The sequence below is a fragment of the Hesperophylax consimilis genome, chromosome 29 (genome assembly GCF_061612785.1).
Source record: "Hesperophylax consimilis isolate HC1 chromosome 29, BYU_Hcon_1.0, whole genome shotgun sequence".
Classification (NCBI taxonomy): Eukaryota; Metazoa; Arthropoda; class Insecta; order Trichoptera; family Limnephilidae; genus Hesperophylax; species Hesperophylax consimilis.
Genome location: NC_142864.1, coordinates 2304053 through 2329037, shown reverse-complemented (window position 1 = coordinate 2329037; position 24985 = coordinate 2304053).

The window sequence follows — 24985 nt, the reverse complement described above, 5'->3', positions numbered from 1 at the left end:
CAGCAATATAGACCGAGATTTTCTCCCAAACTCTCTTCATCAATAAAACTAGGGCCCCAACCAAAGATATTAGAAGAACGAGATGTGCTATGAGCAGTTCATACTGTGTGGAATTGTTTTGCCCAGTGTCGCCGGTTTTGTTCACCAATACTACTGCACACCTTCGCTTACGCTAAGGTATCCGCACTAATACATAGAACAGATTTCTGTGCGTACACGTCCCGATAGCATTCAAAGTACCCTAATTAGGTAGTACTCCGCCTATGGTTTGGCGGCCAACATAGCATATCTCGTTCTTCTAATATCTTTGGCTCCAACAAAAACACTAGGACATTCATTGTGATAGATTGACAATGGATATGATATATGATGGATCAGATCAAACAAATCACAAATAAACTCCTCAAAACAATACATATTTTCCTAAACATAAGAAACATATATGAAATAAAACAATTTAAAACAATATATTTTGCACTTTGCCAATCAATAATAGAATATGGAATTATTGCTTGGGGAGAAGCAGCAAACTCTGCTATCAATTACATAGAAATCGCACAGAAAACGATCTTAAAAGGAAGCTACAAGCCAAATATGTGTATATTCTTGGTATACCTTATATTGTAGATAATAGGTATATCGTTCGATTTCAAGCACAAAACTGTTTTTTTTAAATTTATTTTGTAAATAATTTTATAAGAAAGCAAAAAAGTTAATCAAGTGAAACTGTCATAGATAATCTTAGATATAAGTTTTTTCCTTTACGCGTTCATACATTTCTATTGAAAAAATGTTTTTTTTAATAGTTTACATTTATATTTTTTATTGAGTAATTTATTATTTTATTTGTATTCTACTCAAGCGAAACGATAGGAAAACCTTCAATTTATCTAAAGCATATTTTTTGGTATTCATAATGTACACCAATTCGTTATAAAGATTAATCAAAATAGTGATTTAGCATTAAGCTTCGCCTTAAGGTTTATATGTTAAAATATTGTTAAAATATTGTTAAAATATATGTTAAAATATGAATATAACTCAGTAGTTTGGTCTCCATCTTATAAAATTCACATTAACAACATTGAGCGAATACAAAAAAAATTTCTACGTTTTATAAATTTTAAATTAAATATCCCTGTCGAAGACTTAAAATACAATTTCTTACTAAATACTCTAAAAATACATACATTAGAAGATAGACGTAAAATAAACGATTTAACGTTCTTATTCAAAATACTTAACTCTAAATTCGACTGTTGTGAACTCCTGCAACTTATAAACATACATACACCCACAGTAACAACACGACAAAATACAATATTCTACAGCAGCACACATAAGCGTAACTACATTGCCCACTCTCCGATACAACGACTTCACACCATGGGAAATCATTACTTGGGTGATGTTGACATATTCAATACCAACTTGGCAAGTTTTGTGGATCATTTAAAACATTTATTTCAACAATACTCCTAAACAAATCATGTAAACCAACAAATAGCTGTAATTTTCTGTTTTTGTTTCTTGTGTTTGTATGACTTGTTGCATAGCTTTTATCAAATGTAATTTTATTCTTATTTTTTATGTTTGAAAGTATTTGTCAAATTAAAATTATACTACCAACCATGTAAAAGCCCTCTGGGCGTTAAATAAATAAATAAATAAATATTGTTGTGAGTTTTGAATGAGAGTGGGATTTTGTTGTAGAGTTTAATACCATAGTATAAGAAGCGTTTTTGTCCAATTGTTGTATGTTGTAGTTGCTTGGTGGATATGTGTTTGACCTTGAGATATAGTGTTTCTAATATATATGTGTTAGTTGTTATTTCTTGCGTTTTATATTTATGAATGTAAAGGAGTATTGTTTTTTTGATAGATTTGATTAGTGACATGATGTTAAGTTTGTTGAAGATTTCAAAGCATTAAAGTGAAAAAGGTTTCGAGAACATGGAGTGTACCATACCAAGCTTATGATTGGTAGAATCAGAACAGGGTGCTCTGTCCAGCGCAGCTCAATGTTATTATTGTAAAATTAATTATGCGTCGACTTGCCCGGCTCTCCCCCGTCTATATTGGAAAAGTTCTGCTTTGAATATATTTCGGGAGCTACTTCAGAGATGTCAGTCTATGTTCGCGTTCTATAGGGGCTTGCCAATTCTAACAACAAAAGAACACACAATTTGAATGTAGCCAACCCCATAATTATTTTATCCAAATTGCCCCAACTTCATTTTATAAGATGTTTTTTAAAGGGGAAGTCAGGGGGGAATTTTATTATGTTTGTTTAATTAGATTAAAAATAATAATCAATGGTAGAATAAGTCGGGGTCGCCTGAGGAAGACATGGTACGAGTCAGAATTATAGAAGAGTATGTATGAGATGGTGTTTGAACGAGGCAAGGAGTGTGTGCCAATACTAAGTTGTTTGGCGGTACGTCCTATCTTCCTACATCTGCGGGGAAATGGCGTGATGGTTAGTTATTGAATAAATAATTAAAAGCAATAAAATTAGTGCCCTGAAATATCAATACAAATTGAAAATATCTCCCGACAAAAAATAAATACCGCCTACGGGAATTGAACCCATACCTTCTGATGTCCGGTCAGGTGCTCTGAACCACTGAGCTATGTCGGTTTATTTCCAACCCGCCAAATAATTCAATATGTACTATTACCTCAATCAACAATTACTGCTTAAGATATATAGATTTTTTTTACTCGGGAGATATTTTCAATTTGTATTGATATTTCAGGCGACTAAATATTTGTTATCCTCTATGATATGCATAAAACCTTGTCTTATAAACATTAGTTTATCATTAAAAATAATAAGTTAGTTATTTAGTTAGATATTAAGTATCCCTTGACTGAGTACGTATTTTTTATTCTTTGTACGTATTTGTATTAGAATTGAATATTTATAACTGGATTGTTATCATGTAAGTGAGAACCCGTATAATTAAATAAATTTCATAGACTCTAAAGTTTCAGAAGTTCATAACAATCAATTAGAATCGAGTTAAAAATATAAAAGCCTATTATTTAAATGTTTAAAACTGTTTTCCAATCTCTTAAAAGCTCTTACCGTAAGCAAGCCTGATCATATCTGTTAAAAATTAATAAATAAAATTACGAGCTTCGATAATATTGAAAAATCCGTAAAGATACTTGTGAAGCTATTCATATCGAAAAATTCTGGGTTCTTTTATTTAGCTAATCAATTTTTTGAAGCCGTTCAAGGACGGCTTAACCGCTTAAATTTTCAATAACATCGCGAACTTACTCAACCGTTACAAAATAACTTGAAGCCAATATCCAATCAGGGGGGTTTGTAAAGAAAGTGAATTTCTCCAAGAGCCACTAAAGGCAGAAGGGAGTATTGGTTACTGCCGCATTTGCCAACACGAGAATGCCTTTAATATAGTGGATAAATGCTTAGAATCATCGTTGATGATTGCGTGATTTAAAAGTTAATAAAATACATAGAAATTGACGGCGTGATATATAACCTATTTAACTAGTATTTGTTACATAACTTTTCATGACTTTATATTACTTTTTGAAGGTGTGTTGAGTTGTCCGGATTACTTAATATTGATTCTCTCAAACGTGTAAAAAGTTATTATGCGAAAAATTAGGCTCTGCGTTTTTATCCGGAAGGTTTATATATATATATATATAATAAAGTCGATGTTTTGTAATCAAGTCGTAAAAAAATATTTTCGAGGGCTTAAATTTCTAACGCTGGCTAAACTTTATCATATACATCAAAATAATGTACTACGGAATTGTATATATTTAACAGGCCTACAGAAAAGTCCGCGATGGTATTTGTCTATCCCCTAAGAATAATCCCCATCGACTAATGACGGGTATACGTCAGCTAGTATTATGTAAATAAAAGCGTCTGAGACGTCGTGGCTTTGTTTTTCATACAAATCTACAGTTTCATTCCGAAAGTGATGAAATTCTGCACACTTGACGTTCAAACAAGGAGATGACTGTCCTACGAGAGATTTCGAAAAACCCCAAATAACCATTCGATCGATGGATAAATATTTACATTATTATTAAATCATTCCTCAAAATATTGATATGGAAACATATGAACACTGCTTACTGCTGTATAAAGCCAATGAATCCACCTAAATTTCACCGTTTATTTCATATTTTTAGATTCTATAAATTTGGTACATTAAAGCAGAATAAAACCTGAACAACGCTGGGTGCTTCAGCTAGTTATTGTTGTTAATCCGAAAGAATATGAAATACTGATGATTTTCAAACAATAAATAGGTAACACAGTTAAAATCTGTTAGAAAGGAAGTGACAGGTGTAATAAGGAACATGGACTCCAGATCAGTGGCGGCCAGCTAATATGTGCTCCCGAGCGCCGAACAACCAACAAGATTTCCGACATGACTAATCACAATACGAAACTCGGTTCGGTTATAATATCTCATTCAAAAGGTACCTACTTATTAAGCGCGCTTAACTTGCAGACCGACTTTGACTTGTGCCTATGTTCGTAGCAGTTCGTTTTCGATTGCGATCCAAAATTTAACTGCTTTGTCGCATATTCTGTGGAACAGTCGAAAGCGTGGGTACATACCAGTTCATACTATTCTTTGCAAATAATACCATATCATGGACGGCGTTCGGGGTTTTACCACCACATCAGAAGGAACGGTTTATTCAGTAGAAAGTTAAACTAAAACGCGTATGTTTAATGTTATTGTCGATATCGTGGTTTCAATTTACCATCTGCTATTTTCAGCGAATGTTTCGCTTCTTGGATACAAGCATTTAAGATAAAATTTGTCATTAAGAGATGAGTGATGGTCAGATTACTTATTATCAGTTTAGTCAGTACTCGCCGTTGCCGGGCACGGTCTGTTGAATTAAAAAATGTTCTTACTCTGCGAAAGTTTTTAAGTTTAATTGCAGGTTATATCGATCTTGTATATCAATTATTAATAGGGTTATCAATTGCAGGTTATACTAATTTATGATTACTTTTGTGTTTGTTCAAAGTATAAATTAAGAATGAGTTTGAATGTGGAATACATTAAGAACAATAGGTCGAGTTTTGAAAACAAAGTGATAATAAAAAATGCCTGTCCACCTAAAATCTGAACTGATAATAAAACAAGAGTGAAAATCTGGATCGAAGAAGTTTACTCGATCATTTAACAAAACAATGTATAACAAAGCTTCGTAGCTCTGTGCATGTGATCAATTGAATAGTTTATTTTGTTTTACGTGTTTAATTTACGATGTTGATTCAGTTTGGACAATCAGCGGTGTTACTGATGTAACTCACCTTTCTTAAAAAATCAAAAAACATAATTCTTGTCATTTACATTTACAAAAAGTTTTGAGCTTAAAGGTTTTAAGAAAAGTTGACATCAGAATGCAATTGGATTCTGGCTACCGTGCCTAAGTTAAACACCATAATGAGCTATTTAATAAAAATCGATACAGGTCAAATTTCCCAGAACATGATTTCAATGTTACGTTTAAAACGTATGACTTCCTAAATAAAGTTCAGTAAAAGTGAACTCTGTAGAATTTACGCCCGCGACGATTTTTCAAAAGCTAACGGCCCTTTATCAATTTTATAAATTTTTTATAGTACTTGTTTATTAGAAGACTTTCCCGAGACTTTGAAATTACTAAAACTTTTGTGTACCATTCATGACCTTTGGAATGACCTCAGTTGAAAGCTAAAGATGTTTCTCAACGTTAAAAAGAATAAAATCTTTTTTAAACACGTTGAGCCAGGACAGACTGATCGCACTATCAGTGTTAAGCATTGATAGAGGTCTTCGCTAAACAAAAGGAGCAGAGAATAGAACTTCTTTATAAATAGGTATGTACCTTTATTTAATTTATTTTATGACTTAATGTTGTAATTCGGTGAACCCCCATATATTTTGACCACCGGCCGCCACTGCTCCAGATAAGCAGAAGATCGGAATTTACCTAAATAACGTAAATCGGAAAGAATGTGAAATAGTGATGATTTTCAAAAAATAATTAGGTAACACAGTTAAAATCTTGGGTTAGAAAGGAGGTGACGGGTGTAATAATGAACACGGCCTCCAGATAAGCAGAAGATCGGGATTTACCCAAATCGTGTAAATCGGAAAGAATGTGAAATAGTGATGATTTTCTAACAATAAATAGGTAACACTGATAATATCTTGGGTTAGAAAGGACATGACGGGTGTAATAGGGAAAACGGCCTCCATATAAGCAGAAGATCGGGATTTACCTAAATAACGTAAATCGGAAAGAATTTGAAATAGTGACGATTTTCAAACAATAATTAGGTAACACCGTTAATATCTTGGGTTAGAAAGGACGTGACGGGTGTAATAAGGAACACGGCCTACAGATATAAGCAGAAGATCGGGATTTACCAAAATCATGTAAATCGGAAAGAATGTGAAATAGTGATGATTTTCAAACAATAAATAGGTAACACAGTTAAAAACTTGGGTTAGAAAGGAGGTGAAGGGTGTAATAAGGGAACACGGCCTCCAGACAAGCAGAAGATCGGGATTTACCTAAATCAATTTTTTACTTTGTTAAAATAATTAAAATCATGATTGAGCTCACAAAGCAAGGTTAGCGGAAAATACAATTTTCGTGAAGATAAAAACAAATTAATATTTCTTAGCAATATTGAACCAATATCCTTGGCTCTTCATTAAATGTTAAATTATAAATTTCGGGTTTTATTTTTCTCTTACAGTTTTCGGGTAAACATTCCCGTTATTAATTCGCGAGCGCTAGTAGTAAAGTCTCAATTCAGCGAGAAATCTTGTGCTTACAAGTCATTAGATTTTAATAATCACAGGTTTCGGGGAGGTATGGAATAACAGGACGGAACAAGGGAAGCATTGTCTGGGCGCAATTACACTGAATTATAGCCGAATAACAGTCAAATATATCAGAATAACAACAGTCGGATATCACGGCATAATAAATATAAAATATTTTATCACGACATTATTATAAACACAATATCAAACAAGGGAGTATTAGGAGACCTGCCATGATTCAACCAAAAATTTAACGTGTCACAAATGATTTTTTAATAAATCTGTTTTTATTATTGAAGTACATACCGGGTGTATCGGCACGTACCCGACAAACTTTAACCAGCTTTTCCTTAGCACATTTGGAGTAAAAAATGTTATGGGCACTTTGCTGTACGGTAACATTTTAATTAAAATTATAAAAAAAATCCACATTCCGTCACTGTCATTGGCATTGTTTTTCGTGTTCAACAGCTGTTATTAGCAAGTGTGTCAAAAAGCGTCTTCGCTCTTTCATACACACTAAATAATAATAGTTAAAAATGAGACGAATGGTGCCATGCCATTTCGTTGTGATTGTAAAAGCACGCCAATGTAGGTACGTACGTATATTATTCAACGAAACTCGAATAAAATATTGCCAGATGGGTTTTCAAACTGTGACAAAGGATAAAACAGTGGTGACATGTGGTGAAAATATGAATGATAAATTTTTTATTAAAAAAAATGTTACCGGACAGCAAAGTGCCCATAACATTTTTTACTCCAAATGTGCTAAGGAATAGCTGGTTAAAGTTTGTCGGGTACGTGCCGATACACCCTATAGATACGAAATATGGGCCACAAAAATCGACTAATTGTCCTCTTATATATATGACAGGCTTTAGTTGGTTTCGAGCGCTATACCGACATGCATGTTAACTATTCTAAAACCACTATAAAATATTCCATTACCTAAGTACTAATATTTGGACTTCACAACATTACGTAAATAATTATTAATGTTATGTAAAAAGTAATTTCTCCAATGATATAAATTTATTGTTATGCATTTGTGTTACATTGTTCATATAATTATTTATTGTTATTAAGTTTAATTTGTAGAACTCCATTTTATTTTTTTATTTTTTATATATACAATAATATTATTATTGGGTTTATAAAAACAGTTTATTTTTAAACAAGTTCTGCTGTGTAATTATTATTACGCGTGACAGCTGTTTCGCCCTCTGAAGGCATTATCAAACTGTGGGTAGCCCACTTACAGACGATAAATTTATATTATTTCTAGGTAGGTATTTTAATTTCATTTACTGATTTCTTAATTGATTTCTAAGTAAAATATCAAAAATTATTAATGGTTATTACCCCAGCAAAGTTTCCCCAATTAGTGTAATGTTTAAATTTGACTGAATGTCTTTATGTTAGTTATTCCCAAACGATGACTCATAGGGTTATTTTAATAGCATAATTAAGTACTTCATAGTGCACTCATATTTGCATTAGGTTTGAAGATATCTAGTAGGGGTGAACGAATTATATTTGTTTGTTCATTAATTAGAATAGCTTTTGGATTATTAGAGTTTTTGTTAATTTCTAACTGCTCTAAAAGATTCAGTTTACGGCCTTTATTTTGTATGTGTAACGGAGTTGGTTTATTATTATCATTAAGTGAGTGATTTTCATCTAGGAGATGTTTGGCAAATTGAGATTGTATTTTATTATTATTTTTAAAAGATCTTATATGTTCTTTAAACCTAGTGTTAAAGGACCGGCCCGTTTGTCCAACATAAACAGCGTTGCATTCGTCACACTGGAGTTTATAAATGCCACTATTTTGTAATTTGAGTACCTTACTTTTTGAGTTTTTAAGAGATGATCCTAAGTTGTTATTTGTGCGGAAGGCAATATCTAAACCACACTTTTTGAGGACTTTGGCAATTTTATTAGATGTCTGTCCGATGAATTCTAAACACCCGAATTTATTATTCGTCTTATTATTAGTCGTTGGGTAAATTAATTTAAGGTTATTTTTGTGTTTGTTATTATTAATTATATTTTCAATGTCTCTACCCTTGAAGCCATTATTTTTAGCAATAGTTAGGATTGTATTTTTTTCCTTCTCGTATGCTTTCTTGTCAAGTGGGATATTAGTAAGCCTATGTACCATTGAGTGGTAGGCAGATAATTTATGTGACCATGGGTGTAAAGATTTATAATTAATGGTCGTATCTGTAAACGTAGGCTTACGGAAAATTTCAAACGTATGTTTATTATTTTCTCTACCGATAGTTAGGTCTAAAAAATTAATTTTATTATTACACTCTCTTTCAACCGTAAAGCAGATTTTACGGTTGATTAGATCTTTTTGTCACATTTGCTAACTCCATCAACCGTAAAATCTGCTTTACGGTTGAAAGAGAGTGTAATAATAAAATTAATTTTTTAGACCTAACTATCGGTAGAGAAAATAATAAACATACGTTTGAAATTTTCCGTAAGCCTACGTTTACAGATACGACCATTAATTATAAATCTTTACACCCATGGTCACATAAATTATCTGCCTACCACTCAATGGTACATAGGCTTACTAATATCCCACTTGACAAGAAAGCATACGAGAAGGAAAAAAATACAATCCTAACTATTGCTAAAAATAATGGCTTCAAGGGTAGAGACATTGAAAATATAATTAATAATAACAAACACAAAAATAACCTTAAATTAATTTACCCAACGACTAATAATAAGACGAATAATAAATTCGGGTGTTTAGAATTCATCGGACAGACATCTAATAAAATTGCCAAAGTCCTCAAAAAGTGTGGTTTAGATATTGCCTTCCGCACAAATAACAACTTAGGATCATCTCTTAAAAACTCAAAAAGTAAGGTACTCAAATTACAAAATAGTGGCATTTATAAACTCCAGTGTGACGAATGCAACGCTGTTTATGTTGGACAAACGGGCCGGTCCTTTAACACTAGGTTTAAAGAACATATAAGATCTTTTAAAAATAATAATAAAATACAATCTCAATTTGCCAAACATCTCCTAGATGAAAATCACTCACTTAATGATAATAATAAACCAACTCCGTTACACATACAAAATAAAGGCCGTAAACTGAATCTTTTAGAGCAGTTAGAAATTAACAAAAACTCTAATAATCCAAAAGCTATTCTAATTAATGAACAAACAAATATAATTCGTTCACCCCTACTAGATATCTTCAAACCTAATGCAAATATGAGTGCACTATGAAGTACTTAATTATGCTATTAAAATAACCCTATGAGTCATCGTTTGGGAATAACTAACATAAAGACATTCAGTCAAATTTAAACATTACACTAATTGGGGAAACTTTGCTGGGGTAATAACCATTAATAATTTTTGATATTTTACTTAGAAATCAATTAAGAAATCAGTAAATGAAATTAAAATACCTACCTAGAAATAATATAAATTTATCGTCTGTAAGTGGGCTACCCACAGTTTGATAATGCCTTCAGAGGGCGAAACAGCTGTCACGCGTAATAATAATTACACAGCAGAACTTGTTTAAAAATAAACTGTTTTTATAAACCCAATAATAATATTATTGTATATATAAAAAATAAAAAAAAAAAAAAAAAAAAAAAAAAAAATAAAAAAAAAAAAAAAAAAAAAATTGTTCATATAACATATAATTGTTCAATTTGATTGTTCTGAAACGGGAAACCTTCCCAGTTTGAGAGTCAAAGATTCACTATTATGTAATTGTATTTTTTAGTATCTAATAAATAAATTTAAAAAATTAAGAGGTAGGACAAAATTTTAACAAACTTTTATCTGTCTATCTACCTATATAAATAAAAATGTGAATGTTCGTTTGTTCAAAATCAGAAATCTTAGAGAGTTCTTTACCGATTGCTTTGAAATTTGGACACAACTTTGCATTCGAATACGCTAACTCACTAACTAACCATCACGCCGTTTCCCCGCAGGGGTAGGCAGAGAGGACGGAACGCCAAACAACTCGGTCTCGGCATTTACTTCTTGCCTCATTCGTGTGTTTTATATACCCACATTATATAGATGTCACCTGTGACAAGTAAAAACATACTTTTAAAAAAATGTTTCTCTATCTGGACAAATATACTGAGCCGCAGCGACGCGTAGCGGGGTACAGTTAGTTCTTGATAAAAAAAGCAAAACCATTACCAATAAAAAAGATAATAGTTCAATATGAGCGTCCACAAAAGAGAATTTCAGAGCGAAGACGGTTAGCAATTCTAGTAATGAACTTCCACTAATCGAAGAGCTGGTTTCCTTCATGTCAAGATTATCGAGATTATGAAATTATCCAACTGCTCGCTACCGTCTGGAGACAGTGGGACTACGGCATCCCAAATTGACCCGTGTTGAGAGGCTGAAAGTAGTGAAGAGCGGAAAGAGATAGGGAAGAGAAAAGTGGAGAAGTATCTAGTTATTCAGATCTGGTCACCAAACACTGCTAAAGTCATTTCAATTTAGTCTTTCACCAAGGCGACACTGAAAATATTTACCGCCCTGGAACGCGTCGCAAATATACACATTATAATTTTATACACATTTAATCACAATTTATTTATATACATTGATTTAAATAAATAAATTGTGAAATAACACAAATAAAAACTGTCCTAAAACGGGAATTCCTCCTAGTTGGGCAGTCAAAGTATTTTTTATCTACATGTGTCATTGTATCATCACCTGTACTAAATAAATAAATAAAATAAATAAAAAATAAAAAAAATTAAATACAATCTGAACTGATTCGCTGTGGTGATTTTTGTGGAGCAAATAGTGCAAGTATTATTATTAATATTACACCATTTCTTCGCAGCGGTGGACAGAGAGGATATACCTCCACATATCTTTGACTTGAACAGGCTCCTTTGCTTCAATCTTAATCATAAATCCTCTTCGGTTTTTCTAACCCTCAACTAAAATATACCATTTTTCCTCCGTAGTCGGAAATTATTTGTTTTAAGTGCTTTCATTAGGTTAGTGTATTTATTATTCTGCTACATTTTCTGTCACCGAATTTATAAAAAAAAATCGTTAAATTAATTCAGTAGGTATTTAAAAAGAGGTCGTCTTCCCACGACGGCCATGTCTGTAAACAAGGGCTGAATTTAATAATTCATTGAATAACTGCCGAATTATGCAAATACCACCCGGCAAGCAGAAGTAATGAAGGCTAAACGAAAACAGAGAGCGAAAAGCGACCCGAAGAAAACGGCGAAAGGCGAAAATCAATCTAATTATTTTAGCGGTTAGTCTAAATATTGGTTTTAATTATACCAACTCTAGGGTTGTTATGTAAACATTTTGTAATTTTATAAAAGTTTTCGTTTCCAATTGTCTTCGGAGCTTTTGGGGTGTAAGGGCTGGTGGGGGTCTGGTGGGGCGTCTATCAAGGATGAATTTTAATTCAAGGGTTGAAATTTTTTCGTATCTATACGTGTCCCAAAATTCGACGCCAACCTTACAAGGGTAATAGGCCAGCTCACGACTAATCAGAATATCTAAATATGACAACTGTAAAAAGTCGATACTTTTCGAGATATTCGCACTTTTACGAATTTAGGGACAATCTACGCCTTTGGTCAGTTATTATATTTATTAATGAATGTGTAGGGTAAATTATAGGGAGTTGACATCTCCCGAAAATAATGACAACATTACTTTTACCCACATTCATGTGAGGCTGGTATCACTGTGAATCTGCGCGCGATACCTCGCGCGGCAAATAATTCATTCGATCTCCAGTGGTCTAGCCGCCGGTTTAGCCCTAAATCTCTTCTAACGTACGCGATCTGTTTTTTCATAAAATTATTGTAACGTGAGTTTTGTTGAAATAAAAACTAAATTGAAGATATCCTAATTCTCATTTTTGCACACCGAGAGTAATCACGCAACCTTGGATTCTGCGATTGGAAAACCACAGAATCATTCAGCCAAAAACCCATTTAAATTGGCAATAATCACAATCCTACAAAAATGCTTCTTGTTTCTCCCGTATGCGTTTCTGTACCATCTTGATGCTTTTGAATATTAATTTGACTGTCAAAAACTAAGATAATACGCCATATTGTTTGCTAACTTTTCGAAGAGCGAAGCTGGATACTATAGTGACTATTAGTGTAGTTATAAACTATAATAACCGTTGAAAGATGACGTGTCGCGTGAAATCGTTGAAATACACGATTGACATAAAATCAGTCGCCTTGTCAGAACGCGTCAAGCATAACTTTAAGTTCAATACGGCTGATGGCTACAATAATTATAAAGGAAAGCGATCGACAAACGCGGCCCGTTAAAAGCAGTTCCAATTAATATTTAAAATGGGTTGAGGAGACACAGGGACGGGCCGGATTTTCAGCCGTAGTCTAATAAACAAGTTGACTTTATTAATTAAGTTAATCAATGAGGAAAGTTTGACGTTTGGGGCGGAGAGAGTTTGGAATTTGAAGTTGTGAAACAAAACGTGTTACGTAAAAGCAAATGACATAACACACACAAGATTAGTCCTAAGGCGTGGTAAAATGTAATGTTTATATATTTAATTAGTGACGAAGATATTTATTGATTGAGAAGATGGTTTGAAAGTGAGATATGTAAATACGAAAGTAATAAAGGTAACGCGCTAATATTTAAAAAAAATTATACAATTAAAGTGCGAAAGCGAAAATATATATGAATAAAAATGTAAATGTTCGTTTGTTCAAAATCTTTAACCTCCGAAAGTTCATCGCCGTTGCTTGAAATTTTGACATACGCGTGTGTATTTATATACCTATATTATATAAAAGCCATCTGTGACAGGTAAAAACATGTTGTTTTTTTAAAACAGCTCAATCTGTTGGACGTAAAAGCAACACGCGCTATTGTTTCTCCATCTGACAGAGTACAGCTAGTATTTAATAAATCATGATGTTTTTTTTTAAATAGAGCAAAAATATCTTCGACAGTTTTTAAAGTAACATTTAAAGAAACACATGGAATTTTTGAAAACCTATAATCCGTTAAATAACAGAAAAAAATGTGTTTTCAATAATTTTCGAAGCATAATTTGCAATTTTTTTTTCTATGGAGGGAATTTCATATAATTACCGTTTCATCTGAGATCTTCTTTAAATAGTATAAAACAAAGTCACTATCCGCGTATGTCTGTTCGATTAGTTCTTCTAAACCAAGGCTGCCCAACCCCAGGCCCGCGGGCCATAATGTGGCCCGCGAACGAATTATAAGTGGCCCGCGTGAACCATTTTCAAAAAACCCGCCAATTTGAAAAAGTGTCGCGGGCCTGCGTCCGAAATGGAATCTTGTAGCCACCCCCTCCCCATGGAATTCGAAAAATTGATGTGGGGAATCACATATGATGTTTTTGGGTGCGCGGAATTTTTTCTCAGCGAAGTTCCGTAACAACCCCCCCCCCCCCCCATAGATTTTAAATATTTGGTGGGGAGCACTCATTTTGAACTTTTTTGTGAGGAATTATGTTTTATAGAAATTCTCTAACAACCCCCCCCCCCCCCCATGGAAATAGGAACCGTCAGGTATTCAGTGGCCCGCCAGTGATTCAAAATCGTCAATTTGGCCCAACTGTTAAAAAGGTTGGGCAGCCTTGTTCTAAACTATGCAATGGAGTTGTTCTGATTAGTGCCAGGAATGGTTTGAATGGTATAAGATTTCAGGGACGCCGGAGCAATACTTTGCGCAATATCTCTGTACCAGAATGAGATTCGGAGTAGAATTAAAGTCCATGTAATGTAGTTTTTTAACAGTAACATTGTGGTATATAGTAGTTAATGGTGGAAGAATTCGGAGACGCCTGAGAAAGACATAAGCAATAGCGTATAATTGCGGGGTCCTCTAGTATAAAGTCCGAATTTCGATAGGATACCAAGGCGATATGCGACGGGCTTGGAACTTACTAGTGACTAGCGACATAATAATATAATAAATTATTATAATTTGTTATACTCGTACATTCACTAGCTTTTATTGACGAGTACCGCCATCTTTGCGTTGAGGTCGGAAACTTTTCTTTCTGGCTATGTTTCTCTGGCTTCCCTTCCCACTGGCCCTGGCGACTACTGGCAACTGGCTCCATCTTGCGGACTTCCATGCAAGCTCTATGCACTGCTATCTGTGCGTGCATCTATGAAGCTCTTACTTCCCAACAGACCACCCTCGTATTATCGACGGTTTAACTACGAAAATTGTTGTGATTGTGCAGAGTTGTGGAGTGGAGGGATTCACGTCAGAATCAGAGATTCGGAGTCGATGAAATGTAGTTTTTTAACAGTAAAATTGTGGTAAACAGTAGTGAATGGTGGAAGAAGTTAGAATCGCCCGAGAAATACATAAGCAATGGCGGAGCATTGTGGGGTCTACGGTCTAATAATCTGTTATAAATCGGTAGAAATACGGAATTCGGGAATCATAATCCAACCTAGTCTGTTTCTATATCGTTGGCGCCATCTATTTACATACAGAACTTATCTTTCGTCCATTAGGTATTGTGTACTGATATGTTTATGTCAAATATTAGCAAAGTTTTAGGGTGAGTTTCATGCGCATCAAGCGTGCTTACATATATAAATTAATACTATACACATGGGCAGATCGTTTCAAAGGGTTTAGAACATCATTAAAGTATTTGGTACCTCCAGTTTAATGCTGGAATTATCAGCAATGAAATAGATAAGGCATTATATTAGTAGGTGGGAAGGGTTTTGCGAAGTGGGTTTTGATGTTTGAAATTAAATACTGTTGAAATATTTGTGCGAATTAAGTTTTTAAAGCGTGTAAATCATTAAATGTTATTTTCATCTTGAAAAGGTAGACGCTTTTAACAACAAACATAGCTTTATTAAAAAACTTTTTGTGTAAATGTACACATGTAACGGGAGTTTTACTCGATCCTTTTTATATGGGTCATCTTTTCATATGGATTCGAGATGAAAAAGGGAGTTCTATTTTGTAAACGATTTTCATACAGTTTAATATGGCGGACATTATTTGACATCTGTCGTGTGTCATTGTATTATGCGAAAATGTTGCACGTTTATTACGTTTTATATTTGAAATATTGATAAAAAATCAACCTGTAAAAACAAAATACCTATTTTAAAATGCCTTTTAAACTAGATTTTTTTTTGTGTGTATGAGGATTGTACCTTCCTTCCGACATTTATTTCGTACATTAACTGGTGTAATTTTATAAGATTTCAGAGAAATGCGTATATGTCCGCTTGTGTGTACGCGATTGCCACCGGTTAATTAAATGCATTGCCATCGACAACGAATCTATTGCCGAGTTTCAGCTCGATCGGATGTCGGGAAGTGGGTTAATTTCCGCTAATAATAATATTTGGATGATTTTTACAGCGCCGTTCTTATGAAAAATCACGCAAATATATAATTACGCTGTACAAATAAAGTTTACGCTTAATTTTATAAATAGTATCATCAAATATATATAGTACCCCAAACTTGTTGCCTAGATTATGCATCCTATTGGTTAGTTAGTGTGTCAGATAGTTGCTTGTGTATGTATTACAAAAGAATGTTACATTTTGTCTTGTGTTCCTAGACGGTGCATGGCGACGATGGCAGGACTGTCAATTAAGTTATTAATGACTCATTTTATTATTAACTATTGACTAGACAAACTATTATCAACTTATGACTAACAGATTGCATCCACCGGTTCAATAATACAAAACTACATGTACAATGGATTTGACCAATGAACGTGATGCTGCGTTAGAATGTACATATATTATTATTTATTTATATGCTGTACAACAGATAATATACAGGATCATACTTACCTGGGAGATCACTTGCGATTAACACTGATTATTGTTTATAGAGAAATTTAGATACAGTTTGCAAGCAGAGGACCCTATTGGAACACTTTTCGTTATTAATTCCGGTATTTATTTTAATAATACACATGTTTGTTCCATAATGAGCGTGTTTAGGAGAGAAAAAGTAAATTTTATGTTGGGCGGCATAACAGAACAGGGATTTCATAAAATTTATCTTCCTTTGATTCGGCCCATGATATCATGTTGTTAAGAAAAGGCATTTACAATAACAATTAAAAGCAAAAAAATATTTATGTTTTAGAACTCACTGATAATCTGCCTACATTCAACCAGGCTTGTCATAAAGGATCATTCACGGTCAATTAATTAAGAAAACTTATGAATTTTAACAATTTGTCAACCGGGAGCGAAGAGAGTCCAAGAAAGATAATATAACAATTTTAATTTGATAAGTTCGTTCTTATCTCTGACAGTCGGTACTGATCTCTGTCGCCCTGCATAGAGCTGGAAACAAAGTGGTAACAAACTGACAACAAACTGGCAAAAGTGGCAAGAACTTCAGAGTGGGTCCATCAATCCCGAGCAGTACGCGAGTTGCTCATTTGCCCAGTTAGTATTCACGGTGTCCAAACCAATGTGACTACTAGCTAAAATATAACAAAACTTATAAGATTTCTACGATCTCTGGAATTGCTGAGATGCCACCCAGATATGACACGAATTGTCATAAAATATTTTTGTCACAAAATTCTCGCACATCAATTCGAAGAAATTAAATGACAATGAAATTACATACGTTTGGACGTTGATATGCACCGGGACATTCTGAAAATGGGACGGTTAAAAAATATTATATGAATACCGACACCAGTCCCAAATGATCTGCAGCCAGTGGAACTATGGCATCTCCAATTGGGGTGTGTGTTGTAAGGCTACATGGCAGGACCGTTTTAAGCCAAAAAGGGCCCATGAGGACACTAAGTCTGACTACCTTTTTGAAAGCCAAAGCGCTAAGCTCCACATTCAAACCAAGCCGAGCTTAAAATCAACTCATATTCCGAGCCTAAATTACGATACTGTAGGAAAATAAATAATTATTTTAATAATTTTTTGGTAAATTTACATCGGCAAAATCCAGTCACTTATAAATATCAAGTAACGCTTTGAAAGTGGGATAATCTTCCTGAACAAAAATGGTTGGGCATTTTGCAGCTTATTTTCAATTCAATGGAGTATTTTCGCCAGGTTTATTAAAATCTCTGCGCGTTGAAGCAAGAATAAAATAATACTAAAAAAAGATTTCACAAAATTGCAAAAAAATGATAATAACAAGAGATCCGCCATGCCGGAAGCAAGGACACTATTAGAATTTTCAACGCGCAAAATTATCCCCGATTTATGTTGGCAATTTAACATCTTAGTGGATACTGGGAGATTTCTGAGAGAGCGAGAGAGAGACGATACAAGGTTGCCTACTTCCCGGAACTAAATAATAATTGCCGAAACATAATTTATAACGCTCAGGAAAGTTTCTCATCTTCCTAAGATTGTACCATACTAACTTTTAGATAGGAATAATGAATAACAGAAATTGTATCCATATTTCATTTTGCATTACTTGTCCGATAACAAAACAAACAAAGATATTTGTTTGTACAGTTTTACGTCTACGACAGATGCCTAAAATGTACTTTAATATTGGTTTTCATTACGACATGACAGATCTGAAGCTATTAATTACGATTTTTTTTTAAATACATCTATTTTAATTACGATTTGTTTTCGTCAATGAATGTAAAACATAACGAACTATTTGCTAAAATTAGGGTCTTAGATATTCGCCAGTTATTTATGTATTAAGAGGAAGCTAGAAGCCAAAAATGTGTATATTCTTGTTATACCTTACATCGTAGGTAATAGGGATTAAAATCGCTTGACAAACGGAGTCTAGAAACGTTCGATTTCAAGCAAAAAACTGTTTTTTACTTATTTGGTAAATAATTATATAAGAAAGCAAAAAAGTTAATCAAGTGAAACTGTCACAGATAATCTTAGCTATAAAACTGTATTTTTTATAAATTGTTTCCTTTATGCGTTCATACATCTATTTAAAAAATATTTTTTGTAGTAGTTTGCATTTATATTTTTTATTAGTATTCTAATCAAGCGAAGTGATAGGGAAACCTTCAATTTAACTAAAGCATATTTTTTGGTTTTCATAATGTACACCAATTCGTTATAAAGATTAATCAAAATAGTGATTTGGCAAGCTTCGCCTTAAGATAAGCTTGTGCTACATGCGGAAAAAATAACCTGCCAGTGTCTCCACAACATCAAGTACTGTAGCGCCCTTCGTGGCAGCAGGACGCGTCCTAACGCTTCCTCCAACCGCTTTGTGTTTTTTTAGTATTTTCAAGGGAAATGAGGCAACATCCCTTTGAAATTATTTTTAAAATCAATCCATCAACATTTGAACTTAAATAAAAATAAATTTAATAATTATTAGAACTTTATAATATGTGATTTGAGTGCAGTGTTTTAAAGTGAATATTCTGAAATTTGCTCAAAAATATTGGACTTTCGAAACGAACGGCGACCGGTAAATGCACTCCAGATGTTTTCAACAAAATTCTCGGAAACTGGGCAAGCTTGGACACTGGCAAGTTTTTTACTAAGCCCATGGTAAGTTATTACCCAACCGTCGCTTTTTATTGCGGACAGAATGCACCACTTCAACAATTACCAGGAACAGGATTACATGGAGATAAATGATGGACTTGCCAAACGTCACAGCGGTGCTACCAGGGTCTCTTATCTATGTGAGGTGTCAGCGCTTTATTAGCAGCAGATACATACCTGGACGCTGTTGTTGGACGCGGTGGACTCTCTTACTGCAGCAGCTGGTCCAGTTCCTTCACAACTTAGGATTCTTGCTGCAGAGTCTCCATCTTCTATCTTCGTAGAACGTCACAGCGGTGCTGCCAAGGTCTGGTATCTGTGAGAGGATAGTGTGTCAGCGCTTTATTAGCAGCAGACACATACCTGGACGGATGACGAACCTCGTGCTGGCACTGTTGGTGGACGCGGTGGACTCTTTCGCTGCAGCAGCTGGACCAGTTTCTTCACCACCTGGGATTCTTGCTGCAGAGTCTCCATCTTCTATCTTCGTGTCACCTGTACCCTTACTTCATTTTACTTAACTTAACTTCACTCTATTTTTGTAATATTTATATTTTCTGTAATACCTGCATCAACTGTAAAGCGCCCCTGAGGTGATATCTCACAAAAGCGGCGCTATACAAATTATCCAATAATAAATAAATAAATCAAGCACACACCCGTTTTTCTTCAAACCTGGAATGCGTGCTCCCTAAAACTAGAACCACATTCGCTCAGCGACAATTCTGGTTCATCGCTCCTAAAATATATAATGCTTTAAAGACCGATATAAAGTCAATTAATTCTATCCCTTTTTACTATCCGTGTTCAACATTGGCTATTTGAAAGGAGACAAGCTTTCTTTAAAGAATACATGAGATCCTAAATTTTTGCGTATGTTTTTTTTTGTAAATTCCACTCCATCCTATAATGCCATTCTGGATTAGCAGAAAGCAAAGCATGTCAAAATAATTGATATATTACTATTTTAATCTTATTTTAACTTTTGTTTAAAATACCTTATTTTCCATCAGTTTCATTTTTATTTCTATAATATATATTTTTTTATTAGTTTTTTTTACCATAATATGTCATTTTCCATTGCGTTTTATTAATTGTTCTAAAAAGTATTATTTTGTTAGTTCTTACGTAAATCATGTACGACTACTATAATACGGGCATGAACCTAGTATGGTAGTTGAGAAAATTACGAAACATTGTAATTTTGAAGATTTATAATAAATAAAAATCTTGAGAGTGGAAATTGACCCACTTCCCAATATCTGCTCGAGCTTTAGCTCAGCTGATAGAATCGATCTAGATGACAGTGCATTCTATATATTAATATCTATTAATGAAAATAGATATATTATAGAAAATAGACCTTTTTTTACTTGATAATATATTTTCTTCGTTTATTTGATACCATTTGTTTATGAAGTTTTACCGGATTACCCATAATTTGTAGAGATTCTCAATAAATTAGCAATACTCATTTTTCTCCGTGCGCCGTTACATGATTTTTATTCGAAACCCAGCTTTATTCCTCTTACTAAAAATAACTTCCACACATCATCCCTTGGATTTGAATATGACATGAGACGAACCTCATGATTGTAATATTAAAACATAATTGTGCAGCAAAGATACATACATTTTAAATTATTGCTGACCACGAAAACTTTGGATTAGTTTCAATACTAGAAATGCAATTTACTCCTCAAAACTATTCAGTTTAGGATTGTTGAAAACGGATGTGGCGCCGTCTGTTATTTTAAAAAAGAACCGTTGAAGTTTTCAAAGGTTTTTATTTGGTAATTTTATCATTATTGTACAGTTTAATTATCCATCCAATTTTGAATAAAACGGCAATATTCAACATTTCAAATTCAAATCGCAGTTTCGAAACTATTCAAAATAAACAATAATTGCAGAAGGATCAATCTGGCCGGATTCGATTTCTCGATTAATCTCGAAAGATCGAATTATGGCGAAATAATTATTAAAATTTATTCATAGTGGAAGGAACGACTCTAGTCCAATATTCGTTTCTCACGATTTAAGACGATATTGGATATTTGAGATAATGAATTCGAGTCTACGATCCAAGGAAGAAGAGAGAACATTTTAATTTCAAGTTGTTTACTTGAACCATTGCATCATCTGATTTTCTATTCTATAAAATAACAACTAATGAATAATTCATATCAAATTTAATATAACGATGAAGAAAATTTATAATAATTAAACGAGGATCTTTTTTAGTATTGTAAAGAGGGAGCTAATGTTTGTTTAATTCACCTGGACAGAGCGTTTGTGTAATACTCTTCAAGCAATATAAAATTAATACAGTATGTAAAATAAAATAGTTAACATATTTAGGTGTATCCGTGTAAGGTGTACCGTGTACCGAGCGACGGCCTGGACGAGTGTTTTCCGATTTCCGGTAGTGCTGACTCGTTCCACTCAATGGCGCTTCAAAGCAGCGATCCCATGCACCTTTTACTCTGTGAACATCTGCGAGGCGCTGCATCGCCAAGGGAGAGCGAACAGAACTCTGAAAGCATGGTTGTACTGTACTTGAAGTGTGTTCATAACGCCTTGTGTGTACCTTTTCTGAGGACTGCACCTGTTGAATCTCCTGGGGAGCATGTTGGCTCACACGCCCAGTACTCTTATTTGGCGTTCTATATATTTTTATCATTTAGGTCTACGACAGTACCGACAGCTTAAAAACATGCGAAAATATTTTGTTTATTCTCATAATAGGAATGTTATTTAACCACTACGCCTACAATATAAAATTAATGTTCATACTAACTTAACGAAGTTTCTATTCGTGGGAGATGTTATATCCGTCTTAAATTCAAAGAATTATTTTACCCGGAGCGCAGAAAATATAATGAGGTGTTGCTCGCAAGTCAGTACTAAAAATCTTCTACCACTTTATCTCATGACGTTTCTAATAATACCTTACCCAACAATTACAACAACATTAGCTATTTATTACGAATGTATTTCCGATATTGTAGCAATATACATTACAACATTGCATTCAAAGTGAAGACAAGACACCTCCAAGTAATAATTACCACTATGAAACCTGTCACAAATTTCAACGTAGTTTTGCCCTAAGAGACCATAAGCAAAGTGCACCGTGTTATTAACATGTACATCTAGAATGCGTCAGAACAGAATAACATTACTATAAAGGACCGAATGCAATGCACAGAGCGAATCCAATCCTTAAGCTCGATGCATATATTGCTTTTCCAAGAAAACGCCCATGCAAAAGATGAGGAGAAGTGTGTAATTCTTGTTATAAGTGAGTGTAATAATTGTATACTAATTATAAGAACTTTATATACAGTCGTTAGTTCACTGGGAAGGAAATAAATGCTGCTTAGCGTGGTAGTTTATTTTGAATTTTCAAGTCAATTCCTTAAGGAATTATTTTCGGATAGGAGGCCAAATTAATTATTATTTATTTTAAATATAAGATTTTTGCTGTACCTTTTCAAATCCAAAGTTAGTATAAAAAAGGACGCGCAGCCGTTTTCCTTTATTTACTATCCTTTGCTATTTTTCACGCTCACAAGTCTCTTTATTACTTACGAATTTCTAATTTCATGTTATAGTTTGTGCTCGCAAAACTCGAAAAGTGGAGGATCGATATCGCTGAAAATTTCAAAACATTGTTCTTATTAGTGCCAGTAGTGTTTAAAGAGTAGTTTGAATGAGAGAAGAAGTCGGGGTTGTCCGAGGAATACTTAAGCCCCGAATACCCAATTTTTACGGATTTATAACAAGTTTCTCGATAACTCTTTAAAATTGAAAAAAAATGTTATTTTTGAAGATAATATCTATACATTTGTTATACCGAAACGTTAATTATATGAAATTCCCTGGATAGAAAAAAATCACAAAGTAAGCTCCGAAAATTATTTAAAATATGTTTTGTTATGTTATTTATTATGTTATAGGCATGAAAAAATCACAGTGTATCTTTAAACGCACCTAAAGCATTTGTCGAAAAAATTTCACCATTTTCGCTTAATTATAATCGTTTTTTTTTTTAATATTAGCTCACTCCCTCTAACATTCGTGTTAGAGGGAGTGAGCTAATATTATATATTCTCCCTCTAACATGATGTAGTACTGATAGAAGAAAATCATTGTGATCTACAAAATAGCCTGGAAAGGTGGAGAAAGATCCTGGAGGATAATGGACTAAAAATTAGCAGGAAAAAGACGGAATATTTGTATTTACCATTTGAAGACCCAAATGCTGTAACTCCTTCGATGCAATTGGATGGAGTAACATTAGCCAACTGTGACTCATTTAAGTAGGGCTCACTCATCCACAGAGACGGAGGATGTGCAGCGGATGTCAACCATAGGATAGGAGTGGGATGGATGAAATTTAGATCCGTAACAGGAATTTTGTGCGACACGAAAATGCCAATAAAACTTAAAGGAAAGACATACCAGACTATTGTTAGACCCGCGATAATGTATGGCTCCGAATGCTGGACTATGTACAACTCCTACTCTAGGCAACTCGAATCAGCAGAAATGCGAATGCTTAGATGGACGGCAGGAGTATCATTAAAAGATAAAATTAAAGGCTCACGCATTCGTGGTAGCCTGGGTGTCACTGACATAAACAGTAAGCTAGAGGAACGACAGTTAAGATGGTATGGGCACATAAGACGGAGACCACCAGACCACACAGTGAAGCAGGCAATGTCTATAGAGCTTCAAAGACAGTCATCCAGAGGTAGACCAAAGAACTCCTGGATGACCCAATGCTCCAAAATCCTACAAAGAAACGGCCTAGATGAAAGCGACACTCAGAACCGAAGAAGCTATAACCTGAGAACGAGAAGAGCCGACCCCACCAGCCTACCTAGGCAATGAGTTGGGATAGTGCTAGGAAGAAGTAAGTAAGTCCCTCTAACATTCGTATTTACATATCTCCCTTTCAAACCATCTTTGAACGCTTACTACGGGGCCTTAACGCAACATCTCTGCACGCAATTAGATACACAGTCGAATCAAAGGCGCTGTAATGCAGTTTTTTAACAGTAACATTTCTGTAGTGAATGGTAGAAGAAGTCGGAGACGCCCAAGAAAGACATTAGCAATAGCATTGCGGGGTACACAAGTTACACAGGGTTTCCCGATAAGAGGTGTTATTTTGATATTCAATCGTAAAAGATCAATGGTTTCGTTGCTTGTGTGGCACGTAGCGCTGTCTTGTTGAAGGTAAACGTTGTCCAGATCAATACCATCCAATTCCGGCCATAAAAAATCATTAATCATCTCTCGATAGCCATTCACCGTAACTGTTGCTCTAGCCTCATTTTCGAAAAAGTAAGGTCCAATGACTCCGCCGGACCATAAACCGCTCCAGTCACACGTTGAGGATAGAGAGGCTTTTCAACAATAACTCTTTGGTTTTCCGAGCCCCAGATGCGACAATTTTGCTTGTTGACGAAGCCACCGAGGTGGAAATGGGCCTCATCACTAAAGATGATTTGCATTTGATTCACTCAAGTGAATTTTAATAATTTCAATGCGTTGTTGAAGCGTGTATCGTACCATTTATATTAATGG